The sequence below is a fragment of the Heterodontus francisci genome, chromosome 7 (genome assembly GCF_036365525.1).
Source record: "Heterodontus francisci isolate sHetFra1 chromosome 7, sHetFra1.hap1, whole genome shotgun sequence".
NCBI classification, from domain to species: Eukaryota; Metazoa; Chordata; class Chondrichthyes; order Heterodontiformes; family Heterodontidae; genus Heterodontus; species Heterodontus francisci.
In genome coordinates, this window is record NC_090377.1 from 30,300,686 (window position 1) to 30,322,891 (window position 22,206).

Genomic DNA, 22,206 nt, shown 5'->3' on the forward strand with positions numbered 1-22,206 from the left:
CACCCAGATACTTTGCATCATATAATTCTTTGCTCCGACAGTCACATTAAGCAGATATACATACAAAATGGGTGAGCAACTAAGGCAATTTCCATCATTCTAGCAGTTAATTATGCCAGTATTTGGAAAAAGCCCACCATCTTAAACAAAACCCGGCCAAATAAATTGTAATAAGCTTACCCATTATGCTATCAATACAATTAATCTGTCAATCCTACCAAGATATTCATCAACATTTTGAAGCAATAGCTGCAGAATAATTCTCTGATTTTACACATTCTTCCTGAATTTGGTATAGTTTTTGGTTAGTGCTCGAGCCCGTACTATTACCAAGGGTTCAATGAGCCTTTAGCACATTGTTCTGGATTCTCTCCATTTTGTTTTGGAAAACTTCGAGTTGGTTATTTCATAGAACATGTACATTTGTATACCACAAACAGACCTTGCATGGGAGGTGGCATGGGAAGGAGAGGAGTGTCAGGGGCATTTGAGGAGTGGACCAGGGTATCACAAAGGGAATGGTCCCTTTGAAATGCTGAAAAGGGAGGAAAGGGAAAGATGTGTTTGGTGCTGACATCATATTGGAGGTGGCAGAAATGGTGGAGGATGTGAAAATCATTGGGGTGGAAGACAAGGACAAGGAGAACCCTATCTGGTTCTGGGAGAGCGGAAGATGGAACAGATTTTCCTTATGCAAGCGCAGGAGATGGAATACGTGGCCTTTCACTTCCTCCTTTGCCTTCTCCCAGGGCCTTCAACACACCTTCCAGGTAAAATAGTAATTTACTTCCCTGAACATTCAATCAATACTTAAACTTGCTGGTAGCTTTTTCTGCATGTCCTCCAATTGTCACATCCTTTTATTCACTATACCCCTCTGGAATATGTCACCCAAGTACCCACTCTCGACAATTGGTCTTTGGATGTGATAACTCTGTCATGTGTGTCATGATCACTCATTACCACTACCCAGCCCTTGATCTACTGTACTCTGTTCCTCAAGACCTTCCTCACAAAACACATGGATTGCTCCACAGACAGCTGGCATCCTTCTGTGCTGTAATCACTCTATGACTCTATACTTGACTTCTTGCAATTTAATATACAGTATTTGTGGCTCATGATACAGTCTCTTCTACACTGCGGATTCCAAAATCAGATTGGGTGACCACTTTGTGGAACACCTCTGTTCAGTCTGCTTGCATGATGGAGCTTATGGTCACTTGTCATTTTAATTCTCCACCCGCCCCTCCCTCTCCCACTTTGACCTCTCTTTCCTCGGCCTCCTACACTGTTCTAATGATGCTCGCGTAAGCTCAATGAACAGCACCTCATCTTTCGCTTAGGTACTTTACAGCCTTCCGGACTCAACACCAATTCAACAATTTCAGATCATGACCTTTCCTCCCATTTTTTTGGACAGCAGCTGTTGGTGATGATTCTGCTATTTACATTTACACTGCCTCGGGACCCATATTTGGTTTCTTTACTTGTTCCATTACCATTTCTTTTGCCTTGCACCATCATCCCTTTTGCCATTGCCTTCCACCCTATCACAGACCATCTCTTTTGTTCTCTCTCCTTCCCGCTTTCCCTGCCCCTGTACTTGCTTAAATCTCTAACTTTTTCAGTTCTAACAAAGGGTCATCAACCTGAAGCATTGACCAACTTTCTCTCCACAGCTGCTGCCTGGCCTGCTGAGTATTTCCAGAATTTTAGTTTTTTCCTAAAACACCAGCAGCACAAAGAAGGAACGTTTGAAAATTCTCAACACACAGTCAATTATCAACGCAATATAACTAACGAATTCAAAATTTGAAGAGAATTTAGGCATGAACAGGGCTGTAATGAATTTCCTCTAAAAAAAATTTGTACCAAAATGCAATATGTTTTTGATAGGCAAGTATTGCAAACTGTTTAAGTAAAAGATTTCAGAAAAACTTTACAGTGTACCTCCATCATCAATTGAAGTAATAATAAAACACAATATCACCAACATTTCAGCAATATAAATGCTGCAAGTCACATCATTGCTACACGACTGTATCAAATGCCCTTTTTTCTTTACAGGAAGATTTCTTGGGTTGATTAAATTCTTTATATGAGATATAAAATACTAAACACAAGATAGCCAAATTTTGGAATAAATACTGTCATACACAAGTCAGCTGAAGTTACATCAGTAAATATACACCATGATTTAAGTTAGGGAAATGTATAATTAAAAATACAAGAAATAGGAGTAGGCCATTTGGCCCTTCAAACTTGCCCCGCCATTTATCAAGATCGTGGCTGATCTTCTATCTCAACTCCTCCTTCCCGTACTATCCTCATATCCCTTAGTATAGAGGTTAATAGATTTTTTGGGTACGATCTATACTCAACAACTGAGCATTCACAGCTCTCTGGGGCACAGAATTCCAAAGATTCACAACCCTGAGTGAAGAAACTTCTCATCTCGGTCCTAAATGGTCATCCCCTTATTCTAAGACTGTGATCCCATGTTCTAGATTTCCCAGCCAGGGGAAACATTTTCTCAGCATCTACCTTGTCAAGGATCGTAGCATTGGTTATCAAGTGCAGTTAACAATTGCTGTACCATTGCATTTTGGTAGAAGATAGCACATATGAAGCAGAATGCATTTGGGAGAATTTTTGTTTTACAATCAGGGCATTCATAAAGATGAAAACAGTGTAATGTATTTTGAATAGCATATCTGGAGGTAGCAAATCTGGAGGTAGCAATGCTATATTAAGAGGCTCCAACAGCACTTTTTCAATACTTTTCCCAAGATACATTATGTATTTTGAAAGCAAAGTTTTAAAAACAGCACAAATTTCCAATCTTCCATTTAAAATTTTATAATTCTGATTATGAAAATAAAATATGCTCAATATACATGCTGCAAAAATGCCAAACAATTCTATAACATTATGTACTGAGACTTAAAAATAGGTTTTCTTGGAGTACTATACAAGACAGTATACTGTTACATCAAGAATGTTAACCACTCATTTGAATTAAAAGACTATTGAAAAAAAAGCAAGTTGACAAATTGTGGGGGTATAAGCAGTTCAAATTATACCTATTTTCCTGAGGTGTACATTTTAAAGAGAATTTTTTTTTATATATAAGTCAGCAAAGTTTTCTCGCATACGCAGAAATGTTCTGCAGTCTCTAAATCAAGCTATTGAGAAGTCTAAACTAACAGCTAGGGCTTCTGTGTGCCCAATGCACACACCTCAGATACGCATCACATTTAACCAACACCAATGAATTTAAGTGCAGACTGACAGAACCAAGGTTTCGGGACCCCCAAGTACATACCGGGGGTTTAATCGCTAAAAGGTTGCAGTTTACCAGACGTACTCATTTAGCAAGGACCACCTTACTCATTGGGTTATTGCACACTGGGTGATTTGGAGCCGAGTGGCAAGAATCCCAGGTCCCTATGACTGGTCAAATCCTTTGACAGCCAGGCTGACTGGTCGCATTAACAGGTCCCAAGGTATTGGTTCAAGTATCAGGTTGCCAAACTTAACACACAAGGTTCATTTGGTTTCAAGCTTCCATCGCTGGGTATGTCATCTTGGAGCCACGTCAACTCCAAAGAGACTTTATCTCCCCAACACAACCATCACCCTTCCCAGCAGGAGTACATCAGTCTATTGGGGATCATGTAAAACAAAAATTGGGAGAATAAGATAGGCAAAATCAAACAAATAAAGGAAAGTTTAGTAACACTATATAGTTCAATGTAGACCTTTAAAAGGATCAGGGAAAGGGATCCTACCACTTAACAGTACTTAAATACAATAAAAATACCTAATATTTTCAGCAACTTCCATAAAAATGTCTCTTGAAATTTTTATCACAAAAGTAAACTGTAACTTCAAACTGAGTACTAAATGACTTGCTGAACATATAAACTCAAAGTACATCTCTGCTCACACCTGTTTGCAAAAGTTTCATGGAAAAAATCTATAGTATTATAACCTTTTCTATATTAAAAGGAAAAGCACTTCCACATGAAGGTATCATCTAAACAATTATACTATGGAACTATATATATTCACACAGTAAGCCATTATGCACATCAATTCTAGCATTCTGTGCATTTAAGTTTAAAAAAAAAATTAATCATCGAGTTTTGTCATAAAAAGGTAATACTGGTGCGATATATGACAAAATTGCTCAATGCTTAAGTCATGCAACTCTATGTGTTTAGAGGATAAAATTCAATGTATTGTAATCCACATCTTACTGGGCCTATAAATATGCAAAATATGAAAGATCACAAACATGACGGTGTCTTAACTACCAGTCGATTCACATTTTCAACGTAGAGGAAAAAAATACCATTTTTACAGATGCTACTGCAAATCCTGTCTAGATATTCCAAATGCGAACACATTTTTGCATCAAGATGGAACAACCGTTCTGATGACTGCGGGGCTGATACCTACAAGATCTAAAGTTGGACTGTTGTAAACAGCAGTCACGCATGGCCGTGGCCTGCAACGTAGCATCATCATCATCAGCAGCAGCAAAGAGGGGGCGGATAAATAGAAGCCTTTAAATCACATTAAACCCCATTTTCAAGAGCGAACAACATCCCTCTTCTCCAAAATATATATAAAAAAATTACACCCCAAACTCACAACTCCAATACGACTGCATTAAGACAGAGAAATATTTATCTATTACAGTGTAAAATTTACACTTCATTTAAAAATAAGATCTTTCCTTTGATAAAAAAGGAGACTGAAATTGCTTTGCAAACACTTACCTTCAACTCTCTCCTCTCCAAAGCTTTCTTTTTTTTAAAAGTCAAAAACAAAGGGTAATAAAGGGCTGAAATGGCACTTAAAAGGCTGCTGGCCAGGCCCGGGAGGTCGGCTGGTTGTTAAGGGAGGTATCCAGGAAGTTTTTCAGACGCTCGGGATGTATCCGGTTGGGAATGTGGGCTCATAATAACAAAAAAGGGAAACGACCGTTTTATTTCTGGAGACTTTGTAGAAGCTTTACACAGAGACACTGAAAGAGAGAGAGAGAGGGGGCAAGAGAGAACAGGAGAAAAAAAACCTGCAGCTGAAAATACTCAATGCACTGCGCATGTCCCAAGACAGAGATTACCCAAAATGCTCCGGGGGAGGGGGTGGACGTTGCTAACCGAGTGACGTATTAAGTGGGGAGGTTACGGGGTCAGAGGGCAAAGGGTGGTGGGTGGAATTAAATAAACGTGCGTCTCGGTTACCCGAGTGATTGTCGGAGAGAGCGAGTAGGCCTGGCTCAGGTAGGTCAGCCTTGGGTATGGGTTTTAAATAGGGGCATAATTTGATTACTGTTGTATTTGTGTATCTCTAATATATAAAAATAAATGTAAAAATATTAAGTTTAGAAATCTTGGTGAACGTTGCGGTTTTAAGTCCGCTTGTTGCCTCGGTGTCTGTTGTGAATTCTCAGCATTTTACATCTGATTTTATCATTTTTAAAAAAATGTTATTGTTTTTGCTCAGAGGCGGTGTTTAGTTAATGACGGTTTGTTCTATTACGAAGATTTTCTGAGGATTTGTCTGGTTTGTTTCCCTCTTTCCTCCCTTCCAGCGAATGCAAAGCTTCAGCTTTTTGTGAACATGCTGGCATGCGTGTTTTTTGAGGGGTGGAGGATCTGATGAAGGCTTGAAACTTAGAATATTTTCCCTTTCTTTACGGATGCTGCCTGTTTTGTTGACTGTTAACAGCATTTTTTGTGTTTTTTTCTTGGTTTCGATAAACACGATTTGTTACACGGGATAGTGATTGTGTTGGTGCTAAGTATTTGTGGGTTAAGATTTAATTTTCCTGTTGCACGATTTGTGACGAGAGACTCTTGATTCACGCCAGTGGATCAAATGCCCCTTTTGATGCTGCATATTTCGAGGATTTTGCTCCAGCGGCTTCTTTTTTAAAGATGGTACCATGCTCGGGCTCTTTCCCAAACGTGGGTGTCAGTTGGTGCTGTATTCCGAAGACTGGTTACCGAGGACAGGCAGTGGCTGGGATATTTCTACTTGTATGTTATACAAGTGGCAGTCTAATGGAGCAAATAAAGTTCATGACAGCTGATCAATGTACAAGTGCTGAGTAGTTCAACAGCAGAGCGCCCTGAAGTTTGCAGAACCACAATATCTTTGCTCTGTATAATGTTCGTGTATCGGAGCTAAATTTATGCACCGTAAATCGGTCCCTTACAAGTATGGAAGAAAAGAAGTAATTAAAGCAGAAGACTGCGGAAATCTGAAATGAAAACAAAGTGCTGGAACTACTCAGCACGTCTGGCAGCATCTGTGGGGAGAGAAGCAGAGTTAACGTTTCAGGTCAGGTCTGATGAAAGAGCTGAAACGTGAACTCTGCTTTTCTCTGTGCTGCCAGACGTGCTGAGTATTTCCAGCATTTTCTGTTTTTTTATTATTGAAGGAAAGAAGGAGTTGCCTGATCACCGCTCCGGATGTCCTAACGCTCTGCATAATATGCAGTTTTAGTTTGGACCGCGGCCACTTTCATTGTAATATACAGTAAAATGAACTTAGAACATAGAACATTACAGCGCAGTACAGGCCCTTCAGCCCTCGATGTTGCGCCGACCTGTGAAACCATCTGACCTACACTATTCCATTTTCATCCATATGTCTATCCAATGACCACTTAAATGCCGTTAAGGTAGGCGAGTCTACTACTGTTGCAGGCAGGGCGTTCCACGCCCCTACTACTCTCTGTGTAAAGAAACTACCTCTGACATCTGTCCTATATCTATCACCCCTCAACTTAAAGCTATGTCCCCTCATGTTTGCCATCACCATCCGAGGAAAAAGGCTCTCACTATCCACCCTGTCCAGCCCTCTGATTATCTTATATGTCTCTATTAAGTCACCTCTTCTCCTCCTTCTCTCCAACGAAAACAACCTCAAGTCCCTCAGCCTTTCCTCGTAAGACCTTCCCTCCATACCAGGCAACATCCTAGTAAATCTCCTCTGCACCTTTTCCAAAGCTTCCACATCCTTCCTTTAATGCGGTGACCAGAACTGCACGCAATACTCCAGGTGCGGCCGCACCAGAGTTCTGTACAGCTGCAGCATGACCTCGTGGCTCCTAAACTCGATCCCCCTACTAATAAAAGCTAACACACCATATGCCTTCTTAACAGCTCTATTAACCTGGGTGGCAACTTTCAGGGATTTATGTACCTGGACACCAAGATCTCTCTGCTCATCTACACTACCAAGAATCTTCCCATTAGCCCAGTATTCTGCAATCCTGTTAGTCCTTCCGAAGTGAATCACCTCACGCTTTTCCGCATTAAACTCCATTTGCCATCTCTCAGCCCAGCTCTGCAGCCTATCTATGTCCCTCTGTAACCGACAACATCCTTTGGCACTATCCACAACTCCACCGACCTTCGTGTCATCTGCAAATTTACTAACCCACCCTTCTACACCCTCATCCAGGTCATTTATAAAAATGACAAACAGCAGTGGCCCCAAAACAGATCCTTGCGGTACACCACTAGAAACTATACTCCAGGATGAACATTTACCATCAACCACCACCCTCTGTCTTCTTTCAGCTATCCAATTTCTGATCCAAAGCACTAATTCACCTTCAATCCCATACTTCTGTATTTTCTGCAATAGCCTACCGTGGGGAACTTTATCAAACGCCTTACTGAAATCCATATACACCACATCCACGGCTTTACCCTCATCCACCTGTTTGGTCACCTTGTCAAAAAACTCAATAAGTTTTGTGAGGCACGACCTACCCTTCACAAAACTTGAGAGCAAAATTCACCTGCGGTTATCTCGCCACTTATATGAAGCTGTTTTGGGTGTACAATTAAATTAAAGTGTCATCATAACTCCGTGGTTGAGTTCCAATCCGATTCCTGAGTGCATTTGGGTAAAGCAAATTGTAATTCTAAAAGAAGTATCACCACTCTATTGTGAAACATTTGAAATGAGTGGATCATGTTTATTTCTTTTTCTTTACAGTTTATGAATAATCTTCATCATGAGTAAAAGAAAATCTAAGGACATCAGTTTATCCCTGGGTGAATGCATTGCTAAGGTATGTTTTTACTGTTAAATGATATTAGTTTGATACAGAATTTTTGAGTGCTTTTTAAAAAAAATTTCCTTGTCTTGCAGTTCTACAAAGGAACACTTATTCTGAATAGTTGTGGTTGAAAATTAGCACAATTGACTCCATTGTGTTCCTCCTTCTGACCCTCACCCAAGCTAATGCAATGGGAACCTATATCCTGGTGCAATTGAATTGCAACTGACTGAGCATCTTTAAAGAAAGAACTTGCATTTAGATAGCAACTTTTGTGTCCTGTGTAGTTGTCCTTATGTAGGCAAATGTGGTAGCCAGCTTGCACAGAAAAATTTGTGGAGTTGATTGAAAGATAAATGTTAACCAGGACTCCAGATGAACTAGCTTGTTCTTCTTTGAATCATGCTGTGGATTCTTTCACATTTATCTGAGACAACAGACAGGCTTGTTTTAATGACTCCGCTGTAGATGGCACTTTCAACAATGCAAAACATTGAAAATTTCAACCTAGATTATGTACAATCTTGGAGTGGGTCTTGAACCTGTCATCTTCTGCCTGATGGTTTGGTTTGGAGAAAGCAGCCAGTTCGTTTGTAACAAAAAGTTTTATCTTGCCTGCTTTGCTTGATTTTGATTGAAAGAAACTAATCCAAATAATTATTGCGTTTTCCATTTGTCTGGTGATCCTGTCCTGATACTCGTATCCAGCAGAAAAGGTTGAAATCCAAACCTGGTTGTTCCTGAAGAGCAATAAACATCTCTTACCATCTCCCCTTGATGTTCAACATATGAATTGGGGGCAGGAGTAGGCCACTCAGCCTCTCGAGCCGGCTCCAGCATTCGACAATATCATGGCTGATTTGATTGTAACCTTGACTCCACATTCCTGCCTATTTTTCACCCCCTTATCAAGAAACTATCTACCTTTGCCTTAGAGTCATAGTCATAGAAAGATGCAGCACTAAAACAAGCCCTTCGGCCCTCCGAGTCTGTGCCAACCATCAACCACCCATTTATACTAATCCTACATTCCCTACAGCATCCCCACCTTCCCTCAATTCTCCTACCACTTACCTACGCTAAGGGGCAATTTATAACAGCCAATTTACCTTTCAACCTGCAAGTCTTTGGCTGTGGGAGGAAACCAGAGCACCCAGCGGAAACCCACGCAGTCACAGGAAGAACTTGCAAACTCCGCACAGGCAGTACCCTGAACCGAAGCTGGGTCGCGAGAGCTGTGAGGCTGCGGTGCTAACCACTGTGCCGCCCAAAAAAAATTCAGATTCTGCTTCCATTACCTTTTTGAGGAAGAAAGTTCCAAAGACTCATGACCCTCCAGAATGAAAATTTATCCTCATCTCTGTCTTAAATGGGCGACCCCTTATTTTTAAGTAGTTCTAGATTCTCCTACAAGGGGCAACATCCTTTCCACAAATACCCTGTCAAGACCCCTGATGGTCTTGTGTTTCAATCAAGCCACCTCTTACTCTTCTAAACTCCAGCAGATACAAGCCTAGCCTGTCCAACCATTCCTCATAAGACAACCCGTCCATTCCAAGTATTAGTCTCGTAAACCTTCTCTGAACTGCTTCCAACACATTTACATCCTTCTGTAAATAAGGAGGCCAACACTCTACACAGTACTCCAGATGTGGTCTCACCAATAACTGGAGCATAACCTCCCTACTTTTGTACTCAATTCCCCTCGCAATAGACAATAACATTGTGTTAGCTTTCCTAATTACTTGCTGAACCTGCATACTAACTTTTTGTGACTCATGCACCAGGACACCCAGATCCCGCTGCATCTCGGTGCTCTCACCATTTAGATAATATGCTTTTTTTTTTTATCCTTCCTGCCAAAATAGACAATTTCTCATTTTCCCACTTTCCCACATTATACTTCATTTGCCAGATCTTTGCCCAATCACTTCACTTATTTATATCCCTTTTGTAGCCCCCTTATGTCCTCTACACAACATATTTTCCTAACTATCTTTGTCATCAGCAAACTTAGCAACCATACCTTCGGTTCCTTCATCCAAGTCATTTATATAAATTGAAAAAGTTGAGGCCCGAGCACTCACCCCTGCGACACACCACTCATTACATCTGGCCAACCAGAAAATGACCCATTAATGCCTACTGTTTCCTGTTAGCTAGTCAATCTTCTATCCAAACCATTATGCTACCCCCTACACCATAAGCTTTTATTTGCCGCAATAACCTTTGATGTGGCACCTTGTCAAATGCCTTCCGGAATTACCATTGCTGAATCCCCCCGACTATCAACATCCTGAGGGTTACCATTGACCAGAAACTGAATTGGACCAGCCACATAAATGCTGTGGCTACCAAGATCAGGTCAGAGGCTGGGAATTCTGCAGTGAGTAAATCACCTGTCTTCCCCAAAGCCTGTCCACCATCAAGGCACAATTCAGGAGTGTGATAGAATACCCTCCTTGCCTGGATGAGTGCCGCTCCAACAACACTCAGAAGCTCGACACCATCGAGGACAAAGCAGCTTGCTTAATTGGCACCCTATCCACCACCTTCAACGTTCACTCCCTCCACCACCGACACACAGTGGCAGCAGTGTGTACCATCTACAAGATGCACTGCAGCAACTCCCTAAAGCTGCTTCAACAACACTTTCCAAGCCCGCGACCTCTACCACCTAGCAGGACAAGGGCAGCAGATGCATTGGAACACCACCTGTAAGTGCCCCTGCAAGCCACACACCATCCTGACTTGGAAATATATTGCCGTTCCTTCACTGTCGCTGGGTCAAATCCTGGAACTCCTTTCCTAACAGAACTGTTGGTGTACCTGCACCCCAAGGACTGTAGCAGTTCAAGAAGGCAGCTCACCACCACCTTCTCAAGGGCAATTAGGGATGGGCAACAAATGCTGCCCTAGCCAGTGACGCCCACATCCCATGAATGAGTTTTTTTTTAAAAGCTGTGTTCAAATGGGATGTATACTCTGACAAGCTTGAGCAATAGGTGGTCAGCATTATACAATTGATACTAAGCATTAAATAGCAAGCCTAAATCACCTGTGCAAAGGTCATGTTACATGCCAGTATGATTTGCATCAAAGAACAGCATGTTAACAATGCTGGAGAATATGATTCTGAAGCAAGTGTTCTGCGTGTAAAGAATAGAAAATGTTCATGTGATGGGCAGAAAAGCAAGTGGTATAAAGACACTACAAAATCTAGATATATAATTACCTCACTGACAATAGGGGAAATATGGCACTATTGGCTGCAGTGGTATGTTCGCTTTAAGATAAATGCCTGTGTAAGTTGAACTGAAAACAAATAATTGTTCCAAAGCAGAAAGTAAATTAGCATGTAATTACCAGGTTTCAGTTTATAGTCAATGGTGGAAAACTCGAGATCATTTCCCATGACAGAATTACTTCTCACTTGGAGAAGCATGGATTAATAAGAGACAACAGGCACGGACTTGTTTGAAGTAACATCGGGTTGATAAGGGTAATGCAGTAGATGTTGTATATATGGACTTTTAAAAAGACTTTTGATAAAATACCTCATGATGGACTTACTCGGAAAATAGAAACAAACACATGGGGGCAATGTTAGGCCTACTGCTTTTCTTGTATGTAAATTATCTGAACTTGGGGATAAGGAGTACAATTTTTGAAGTTTATAGACAATATAAAACTTGGCAACATAAGTGGTGAGCATGATGGCGGACCTCAGGAGGACATGGGCAGACACATGGTCGATAGAGTTTAATGCAGATAAGTATGAAGTGAAACATTTTACAGATTTCTCAAAGTGCTTCCTTTTTTTATATTTTTTGAGGACTTGTGTTAAAACTGAAAAGATTACATGGATTCTTTTTTACCAAGTTCACTGACAGGACAGATGTTTGAAAGCCACCTGTGCTGGAGACCACCTGTGATTTGGGCTCAGTAATGACCGAACCCTTGGTGACTTGGGGGGAAAAAATGGTTACAGAGAAGCCACATGTCGAATTTTATGGAGGTCAGGAGTTAGACACTCTGGGGTCTGGACGTTGTTTTTCGTTAGTTGTGATGTGAACCCATCTGGTTCAATAATGCCCTTTGGGGAAAGAAATCTGCTGTCCTTACCTGGTCTGGGCTACATATGACTCCAGACCCACAGCAATGTGGTTGACTCTGAAATGGCCTAATAAGCCACTCAGATCAAAGGCAATACGGATGGACGATAAATGCTGGTCTAGTCAGCGACGTCCACTTCCCACAAAACTACTATATTTTTTTTTTAAATGAACAAGGCCTCCCAGGTCCCTTTGGACATTAACACTTCCCAACCCCCCTCCATTTCCAAAATACTCTGCCTTTTTTTTTCTACTTCACTCTTTCTAACTTCACACTTATTCACATTACACACTTATTCACATTATATTCCATCTGCCATGTTATTTCCCAGTCACTTAGCCTGTCTAAATCCCCTTGAAGCCGCCTTGCATCATGCTCGCAACTTACATTCCCACCTAGTTTTGTGTCGTCTACAAATTTGGAAATATTACATTTGGTCCCCACATCCAAATCATTGATATAGATTGTGAACAGCTGTGGCCCCAGGACTGATCCTTGCGGTACCCCACTAGTAACTGCCTGCCATCCTGAGAATGACCCATTTATTCCTACTGTTTTCTGTCTGTTAACCAATTCTCAATCCATAGCAGTATATTGCTCCCAATCCCATGTGCTCTAATTTTGTTTACTAACCTGTGGGACCTCATCAAAAGCCTTCTGATAATCCATATACACCACATCCACAGGTTCTCCTTCATCTATTCTACAACTAACATCCTCAAAACTTCAACAGGTTTGTCAAACATGATTTTCCTTTCATAAATCCATGTTGGCTCTGCCCAATCATATTATTTTTCAAGTGTCCAGTTATCTCATCCTTTATAATAAATTCTAACATTTTCTTTCCTACTGATGTCAAACAAACAGGTCTGTAGTTCTGTTTTCTCTCTCACTCCCTTCTTAAATAGTGGGGTTACATTTGCTACTTTCCAATCTGTAGGAACCCAGAATCTATAGAATTTTGAAAGATAACCACCAATTCATCCAATATCTCTGTAGCCACCTCCTTCAATACTCTGGATATAACTCATTTGGTCCAGGGGATTTATCAACTTTCAATCCAGTTAATTTTTCAAGCACTAACACTTTCTTTCTTGATCCCAATTTCTTTCAGTTCCTCATTTTTTTTTTTTTACAAGTCCCTTGGTTCCCTAGTACTTCTGGGAGATTTTCTGTGTCTTCCTCTATGAAGACACAAAGTAATTGTAGTCTCTTCCCCCATTTCCCCATTCTCCACCACAAATCCTTCTGTCTCCACCTGTAATGGACCACATTTGTCTTTGCTAATCTTCTCCTTTTCACATACTTAAAGAAGCTTTTACAGCTAGCTTGCATTCATATTCTCTCTTCCCTTTCTTTATTTGTTTCTTTGTCTTTCTTTATTGGATTCTAAATTGCTCCCAATTCTTGGGCTTGCCACTTTTTCTAGTGACCTGAAAAGCCACTGCCTTTGATCGAATGCAATTTTTAACTTATTTTGTTAGCCATGGTTGATTCACCTTTCCTGTTGGGTTTTTTGTCTTAGAGGAATGTATATTTATTGTAAACTGTATAATACTACTTTTGGCTGTCGACTGTCAAATCTTTTAATGTATTTTCCCAATCCACCATAGGCAACTTGCCCCTCATACCTGAATTTTCTTTGTTCAGATTTAAGCATCGACAAGGCACAAGTCAGGCATGTGATGGAATCCTGTCCACTTGCCTGGATGAGTGCAGCTCCAACAACACTCGAGAAGCTCGACACCATTGCTATGAATGTGCTGAATGATGATTTTTTTAAAAATTCATTAGTTGGAAACCTAAATTCAACTTTTAAAAAGAAAGCAGCTAAGATGGTCACTGCAATTTGCATTGAAATGTTTTAGTTTTAGAGATACAGCACTGAAACAGGCCCTTCGGCCCACCGAGTCTGTGCTGACCATCAACCACCCATTTATACTAATCCTACACTAATTCCATATTCCTACCATATTCCCCACCTGTCCCTGTATTTCCCTACCACCTACCTATACTAGGGACAATTTATAATGGCCAATTTACCTATCAACCTGCAAGTCTTTGGCATATGGGAGGAAACCGGAGCACCCGGAGGAAACCCACGCAGACACAGGGAGAACTTGCAAACTCCACACAGACAGTATCCAGAATTGAACCCGGGTCGCTGGAGCTGTGAGGCTGCGGTGCTAACCACTGCGCCACTGTGCCGCCCGAAATAGTTCACATTCCAAGGTATCAAGGTGGAGATGCATGTCTGAATAGCCCTCAGCCACAACAATGGCTTGAGCAGTTTGAATCTGCTATCTGGTATTGTCTTTATTAGCAATGCATTCAAACCCATCTTGGAATATTAACACTAGTGCAGCCTAACCTCAAGTGCTAAACATTGAAACAGTAAGACCTGAGAGAGATTGGAAATCTTAGACTTTGATCTCATTAAAGTGCAAAAGAAAATACACTGGGATAATCATGTGACAGTCTCTCCATCTGAGAGTTTCTTTTGGATACATCAGACATACTTCTGAGTTTTAACCAGTGCAGGATCCAAGTGGGGTTGTCTGTGTGTCTCTGCAATGCTGTTCATTCAAACCCCGTCAGTGGGCTGAAAAGCATCCAAGTCTATCGTTGCTGCTATCAGAGCCTGGGGAGGGTGGGGAACACATCTACGTCACTGTCCCCAAGAAAATCCTGAACTCGGTGGCCACCTCTCCCAGCTAGAAACTTCAGAACCACGAGCTCAGCAGGAAGACAATTGAATTGCCAGAATCCACAGTGTGTATATGGAGTGTAGTTCATTATTTTTACTTGGATCAAGATTTGATTTTAAGTACAATGAAGTAATCTCGTGCTTGTTTAAACTCAAGAAAACCTGTCAGATTGGTTCTGTTATGACTGTAACTTCATAAAGAGTTAAACGTTCACTAAATTGGTAAGCACATTCACTGTTTAAACGAAATAAACCCTATTGCAGTCAAACAAGGAGAGGAACAAGAGGGGAGCCTTTTGCCTCCTCCTCACCTGATCGGAACATCATCCAGGACAAAGCAGCCCACTTGATTGGCACACCATCCACCTTCAACATTCACTCCCTCCACAACCGACGCACAGTGTCAGCAGTGTACCATCTACAAGATCCACTGCAGCACCTTCCAAACCCACAACCTAGATGGACAAGGGCAGCAGACACATGGTAACACCACCATCTGCAAGTTCCCCTTCAAGCTGCATACCATCCTGACTTGGAACTTTATTGCCATTCCTTCACTGTTAGGTCAAAATTGTGGAACTCCCTTCTAACAGGTGTGGGTGTACCTACACGATATTGTGCCGAAAACCACACCTACCAAAATGAAACCTATTAATTATGTTATGTAGAACATTATTTTTGAACTATTACTGGACTTGAAATAGCTTGTTTAAAAAGACCACAACAGTGCCTGAAAGCATAGCTGCACATTTGCATTCTAAAAGACAAATGCCTAGAGAAGACAATGGGAGCGCCTCCCCGATTGAATTAGCCAGATGGATTTTGATCAAGAGACATTGAATGTCATTAAGCCAGCATTCCACCACCACCCCCTCACAGTACTTGGCAGTGAACTGCATCTGCCATCTATCTGTCCACTCTCAACTGTCTCCTGCAGCATTTTTCCTCAATTTGTCTTGCCACCTAATATGTATAATCAGCATATTTTAATATCATTTCTCGTGCATTTATCAAATTAATTTTATATATTTATAAGTAACAGTTTCAATTTTAATGTCTGGGGCACATGACAACCCTTTTTTCTGTCAATTCCTAGAAACATCCAGTTTATTCCTACTGTTTTTTGTCCCATGGACATCCCTCCAGTGACCGGTTCTAATAAACATCTCACATTCCAGACTGGAGAAAAGTTGACTTATTTCAGCCTCAGTGGGCTACTATTCTGACTATCATTTGGTTCCCTTGCCTTTCCTATCAGTTAATCCCAACTGCTTTTTCTTTCTTGTCATCTAATCTAGAATTGCCCATGCTACATGTCTGGTCTAAAACTTTATCCAAGGCTGTGTATTTTGGAATATGCCAACATGTTTCTTGAGTTGATCATCACACTCGAGCACTGAATTAATTGATTGTTTCTTTTCTTTTCTTTCTTTTGGGCCTCCTTATCTCGAGAGACAATGGATGCGCGCCTGGAGGTGGTCAGTGGTTTGTGAAGCAGCGCCTGGAGTGGCTATAAAGGCCAATTCTGGAGTGACAGGCTCTTCCACAGGTGCTGCAGAGAAATTTGTTTGTTGGGGCTGTTGCACAGTTGGCTCTCCCCTTGCGCCTCTGTCTTTTTTCCTGCCAACTACTAAGTCTCTTCGACTCGCCACAATTTAGCCCTGTCTTTATGGCTGCCCGCCAGCTCTGGCGAATGCTGGCAACTGACTCCCACGACTTGTGATCAATGTCACACGATTTCATGTCGCGTTTGCAGACGTCTTTATAACGGAGACATGGACGGCCGGTGGGTCTGATACCAGTGGCGAGCTCGCTGTACAATGTGTCTTTGGGGATCCTGCCATCTTCCATGCGGCTCACGTGGCCAAGCCATCTCAAGCGCCGCTGACTCAGTAGTGTGTATAAGCTGGGGGTGTTGGCCGCTTCAAGGACTTCTGTGTTGGAGATATAGTCCTGCCACCTGATGCCAAGTATTCTCCGAAGGCAGCGAAGATGGAATGAATTGAGAGAAATTGATTGTATGCAAGCATATTCATCCCATGCCCTCTTCAGATACCACACATTATCGTTCCTTCTTGCTGTCTGAAGATCAACAGTCATTTAACTTTCTATCTGTTTATGGCCTTTCAGCCTTTGCATTCACAAAATTAAGCGTTTTTTTCCCCCTGAGTAATTGGTGGGAATAATCCAGTAATCGATTATTAGGCCTTTATTGAAAGGTTGGGGGTGGGAGGGTGGTGGAAGAATGGGTCTCTTTTCTTCAACTTGCAAAGACAGACTCTAAACCAAAAGAAATATTGATATGTAAATTGAGCATTTGTGCATAACTTGTATCCACACACAATCTATGCCAAGTTTTGAATTGAACATTAGATTTTATAATACGTGGCAGCGAGGAGTTCTAATGCAGTATTTGTTAGACATTGCTGGCAGGAGCTGAAACTGATTAATGGAATATTGAAGAAGCCTTATGGGAAGCTACAGATTTAGAACCTGTTGTGCTAACCAAGCCTGGTTATGGTCCTTTAGCAAATCATCCTGTGTGAAACAGGATGTCTTAAACTCTAGCTGTTTTGTAAGGTCAGGAAGTTTGGGCTAGGGAAAGGGAGAATGTGCTAAGAAAAGCATTGGTAAAGTTGGTTTGAGCAGAGCTTCACAGTTGAGTATTCTTGAGTTGAACTTCATCTGAGTGGAGACTATTAAGTGTTAATGCATCTGATTTGGGAGAATTCCCAGTTGAAGCAGCTCCATAATGTGAGCATTGGACATTGCAAAGGACAGAGTGACCTCCTGTGTAACTGTCAGCTAGTTCCAAAGCAAGATTAGTAGGAATCCTGATTATATCTGCAACACTATTCTGTGGATGTTTGGAAGCTAGTGTCCTCTTTTTTTTTTAATCTGAAGAGCTTTTCTTTGCCCATGTTTGGAATTGCCATTGTGCTGATCCATTTATTGCATCAGTTATCACTGGAATTCCCCTGAGCTTATTTTTTGGTAACTATGTGCTCGTTGCCCAGAAATACCATGCCTCCTCAGTAAGGCACTGTCACTCTTTGCATTGATTATCTGTGTCAAGCACGTATCATTGCAGGTCAGATGGCGTACCCTCAGCTGTCCCAACAACGAGTCTTAATGGGCTGTTAATGAAAACATCCAGCGCACTATGAACTTTTCCACTTGTGTCTTCTCTGAGTGACAGTTGGCCAGATTGACAGTTTCTTGTGCTATGAATCCACACTTCAATGTCCATCACCAAGAGTGGCTCGGTAGCACCACTGCTGGCCGAGTCCTAAAGGACATAGCTGCTAGACTGGGTCTGTGGCAGGTGGTGGGGGAACCAACACGAGGGAAAAACATACTTGACCTCGTCCTCACCAATCTGCCTGCTGCAGATGCTTCAGTCTGTGACTGTATTGGTAGGAGTGACCACCGCACAGTCCTTGTGGAGATGAAGTCCCGCCTTCACATTGAGGATACTATCCATAGTGTTGTGTGGCACTATCACCATGCTAAAGGGGATAGATTTCAAACAGATCTAGCAATGCAAAACTGGGCATCCATGAGGCGGTGTGGGCCATCAGCAGCAGCAGCAGAATTGTACTCAACCACAATCTGTAACCTCATGGCCCGGCATATCCCCCACTCTACCATGACCATTAAGCCAGGTGACCAACCCTGGGCTCAATGAATAGTGCAGGAGGGCATGCCAGGAGCAGCACCAGGCATACCTCAAAATGAAGTGTCAACCTGGTGAAGCTGCAACACAGGACTATCTGCGTGCCAAACTGCATAAACAGCATGCGATAGACACAGCTAAGCGATCCCATAACCAACGGATCAGATGTAAGCTCTGCAGTACTGCCACATCCAGCCGTGAATGGTGGTGGACAATTAAACAACTAGCTGGAGGAGGTGGCTCCACAAATATCCCCATCCTCAATGATGGGGGAGCCCAGCACATCAGTGCGAAAGACAAGGCTGAAGCATTTGCAATAATCTTCAGCCAGAAGTGCAGAGTTGATGATGCATCTCTGCCTCCTCCTGAAGCCCCCAGCATCAAAGATGCCAGACTTCAGCCAATTCGATTCACTCCGCGTGATATCAAGAAACGACTGAAGGCACTGGATACTGCAAAAGCTGTGGGCCCTGACAATATTCCGGCAATAGTACTGAAGACCTGTGCTCCAGAACTTGCTGCGCCCCTAGCCAAGCTGTTCTAGTATACCCACAACACTGGCATCTACCCTGCAATATGGAAAATTGCCCAGGTATGTCCTGTACACAAAAAGCATTACAAGCCCAACCCGGCCAATTACTGCCCCATCAGCCTACTCTCAATCATCAGTAAAGTGATGGAAGGTGTCATCAACAGTGCCATCAAGCAGCACTTGCTTAACAATAACCCGCTCAGTGATGCTCAGTTTGGGCTCCGCCAGGGCCACTCAGCTCCTGACCTCATTACAGGCTTGGTTCAAACATGGACAAAAGAGCTGAACTCATGAGGTGAGGTGAGAGTGACTGCCCTTGACATCAAGGCAGCATTTGACTGAATATGGCATCAAGGAGCCCTAGCAAAACTGAGGTCAATAGGAATCTGGGGGAAAACCCTCCGCTGGCTGGAGTCATACCTAGCACAAAGGAAGATGGTTGTGGTTGTTGGAGGTTAATCATCTGAGCTCCAGGACATCACTGCAAGAGTTTCTCAGGGTAGTGTCCTGGGCCCAACCATCTTCAGCTGCTTCATCAATGACCTTCCTTCAATCATAAAATCAGAAGTGGGGATGTTTGCTGATGATTGCACAATATTCAGCCCCATTTGTGACTCCTCAGATACTGAAGCAGTCCGTGTAGAAATGCAGCAAGACCTGGACAATATCCAGGCTTGGGCTGATAAGTGGCAAGGAACATTTGCGCCACACAAGTGCCAGGCAATGACCATCTCCAACAAGAGAGAATCTAACCATCGCCCCATGACATTCAACAGCATTACCATCATTGAATCCCCCACTATCAACATCCTAAGGGTTACCAATGACCAGAAACTGAACTGGAGTAGCCATATAAATACAGTGGCTACAAGAGCAGGTCAGGGGCTAGCAATCCTGAAGCGAGTAACTCATCTCCTGACTCCCCAAAGCCATCTACAAGGCACAAGTCAGGAGTGTGATGGAATACTCGCCACTTGCCTGGATGGGTGTAGCTCCAACAGCACTCAAGAAGCTTGACACTATCCAGGACAGAGCAGCCCGCTTGATTGGCACCCCATCCACAAACATTCATCCCCTCCACCACCGATGCACAGTGGTAGCAGTGTGTACCATCTACAAGATGCACTGCAGCAATGCACCTTCCAAGCCCGCGACCTCTCCCAACTAAAAGGACAAGAGCAGCAAATAAATGGGAACACCACCACCTGCAAGTTCTCCTCCATGTCACACATCATCCTGACTTGGAACTATATCGCCGTTCCTTCACTGTCACTGGGTCAAAATCCTGGAACTCCCTTCCTAACTGCACTGTGGGTATACCTACCCCAAATGGACTGCAGTGGTTCAAGAAGGCAGCTCACCACCACCTTCTCAAGGGCAGTTAGGGATGGGCAATAAATGCTGGCCTGGCCAATGTCGCCCACATCCCATGAATGAAAAAAAAAACCTCCGCTGTCCCAACAATGAGTCTTAGTGTGCTGGATGTTTTCATTAGCAGCCCATTATGAGCTTTTCCACTTGTGTCTTCTGAGTGCCAATTGGTCAGATTGACAGTTTCTTGTGCTATGAATCCACACTTGCTGTGGAGTGAAGTAAGTTGCCTCAAGTAATTCTTAGGCCAAACCTTGAAGTTGATGGGAACATAAGAACAGCAGTAGGCCATTCAGCTGCTCAAGCCTATTCTGTTATTCAGTGAGATCTGAATCATAAACTCATTTCAGTACATAAGGCCATTTGACCCATCTTGTCTGTGCTGGCCCTCCTAAGGAGCAATTCATGTACTGCCATTTCCCCCTTCTCCCCATGTCACCATACGTTCCTCCTCTTCTTCAGATATTTAGAAAATGTAGAAAAATTAATGGCACAGAAGGAGGCCCATCTTGCATGTGCCTACTGAAAACGAACCACCCACCTAATCCCATCTTCCAGCACTTGGTCTGTATCCCTGGAGCTTAAGGGACTTCAGGTTAAAGGCCTGCTCAGTTCTGAAAATGAGACCCTACCCGAGCCCGACGGAACCCCATCCGACCCTGAGCTTGACCCAGCCAGAGTCCTTCCATTTTTTTCCCACGTCCGATCCAACCCGACCATCAGTTAACCTGCCTTTTTCACTTTGTTCCTTACCTGCACAAGCTTAAAATAACTAACAAAACCATCTTTAAAGTCCAAAAAGTAAATTAACATTAGAGTCACTTACCTGAGGTGGTGATAGAGCGTGTTCGATCCGATCCGAGCCCAAATGCTGGACCCAGAAGTGCGACGCAACGTGAACCCGACACATGTCGTCGGGTTCGGGTTGGGTGGCAGGCCTTTACTTCAGGTACATATCCAGACACCTTATTTAAATGATTTGAGGGTTTCTGCTTCTAATTCCCTTTCAGGCAGTGAGTTCCTGACCCCTACTACCCTCTGGGTGAAAAAGAAATCCTCATCTCTCCTCTAATCATTCCACCATATCACTTTTAAAAAAAATTTATGGCCCCTAGTCACTGACCGCTTTGGTAAGGGAAATGGGTCCTTCCCATCTACTCTATCCAGATCCCTCACAACCTTGTACACTTCAATCAAATCTCTTCTCGGCCTCCTCTTTTTAATTTATTTGTTCATGGGATGTGGAAGTCACTAGCTAGGCCAGCGTTTATTGCCCTTGAGAAGCTGGTGGTGAGCTGCTGCCTTGAACTGCTGCAGTCCTTGGTGTAGGTACACCCACAGTGCTGTTAGGAAGGGAGTTCCAAGATTTTGACCTAGTGACTGAAGTAACGGCTATCGTTCCAAGTCAGGATGGTGTGTGACTTGGAGGGGAACTTGCAGGTGGTGGTGGTTTTTCCATGCATCTGCTGCCCTTGTCCCTCTAGGTGGCAGAGGTTGCAGGTTTGGAAGGTGGTGTCAAAGGAACCTTTGGTGAGTTGCTGCAGTGCATCTTGCAGATGGTACACACTGCTGCCATTGTGCATGTGTGGTGGAGAGAGTGAATGTTTGAGGTGATGGATGGGTTGCCATCAAGCTTTGTCCTGGATGGTGTCAAGTTTCTTGAGTGGTGTTGGAGCTGTCCATCCAGGCAAAGAAGGAGAACAACCCCA

General features: G+C 42.7%; 1 protein-coding gene and 1 long non-coding RNA gene across 10 annotated transcripts in view; one reads left to right on the top strand and one right to left on the bottom strand.

Moving 5' to 3' along the window:
- Positions 1–5,102, bottom strand: part of LOC137371914 (methyl-CpG-binding domain protein 5-like) — a 321,882-nt gene extending 316,780 nt beyond the window's left edge. For 7 of the 9 annotated variants that reach the window (XR_010975306.1, XR_010975305.1, XR_010975304.1 and 4 more), the window contains exon 1: positions 4,791–5,102. The gene's annotated coding sequence lies outside the window, so the exon portion shown is untranslated. The other 2 variants (XM_068034967.1, XM_068034962.1) reach the window with 2 other exon arrangements.
- A 104-nt stretch (positions 5,103–5,206) lies between these two features.
- Positions 5,207–22,206, top strand: part of LOC137371915 (uncharacterized) — a 45,886-nt gene continuing 28,886 nt past the window's right edge. The window contains exons 1-2 of the long non-coding RNA XR_010975307.1: positions 5,207–5,297; positions 8,032–8,107. This is a non-coding gene — a long non-coding RNA (uncharacterized lncRNA). The remainder of the gene's footprint in view (positions 5,298–8,031; positions 8,108–22,206) is intronic.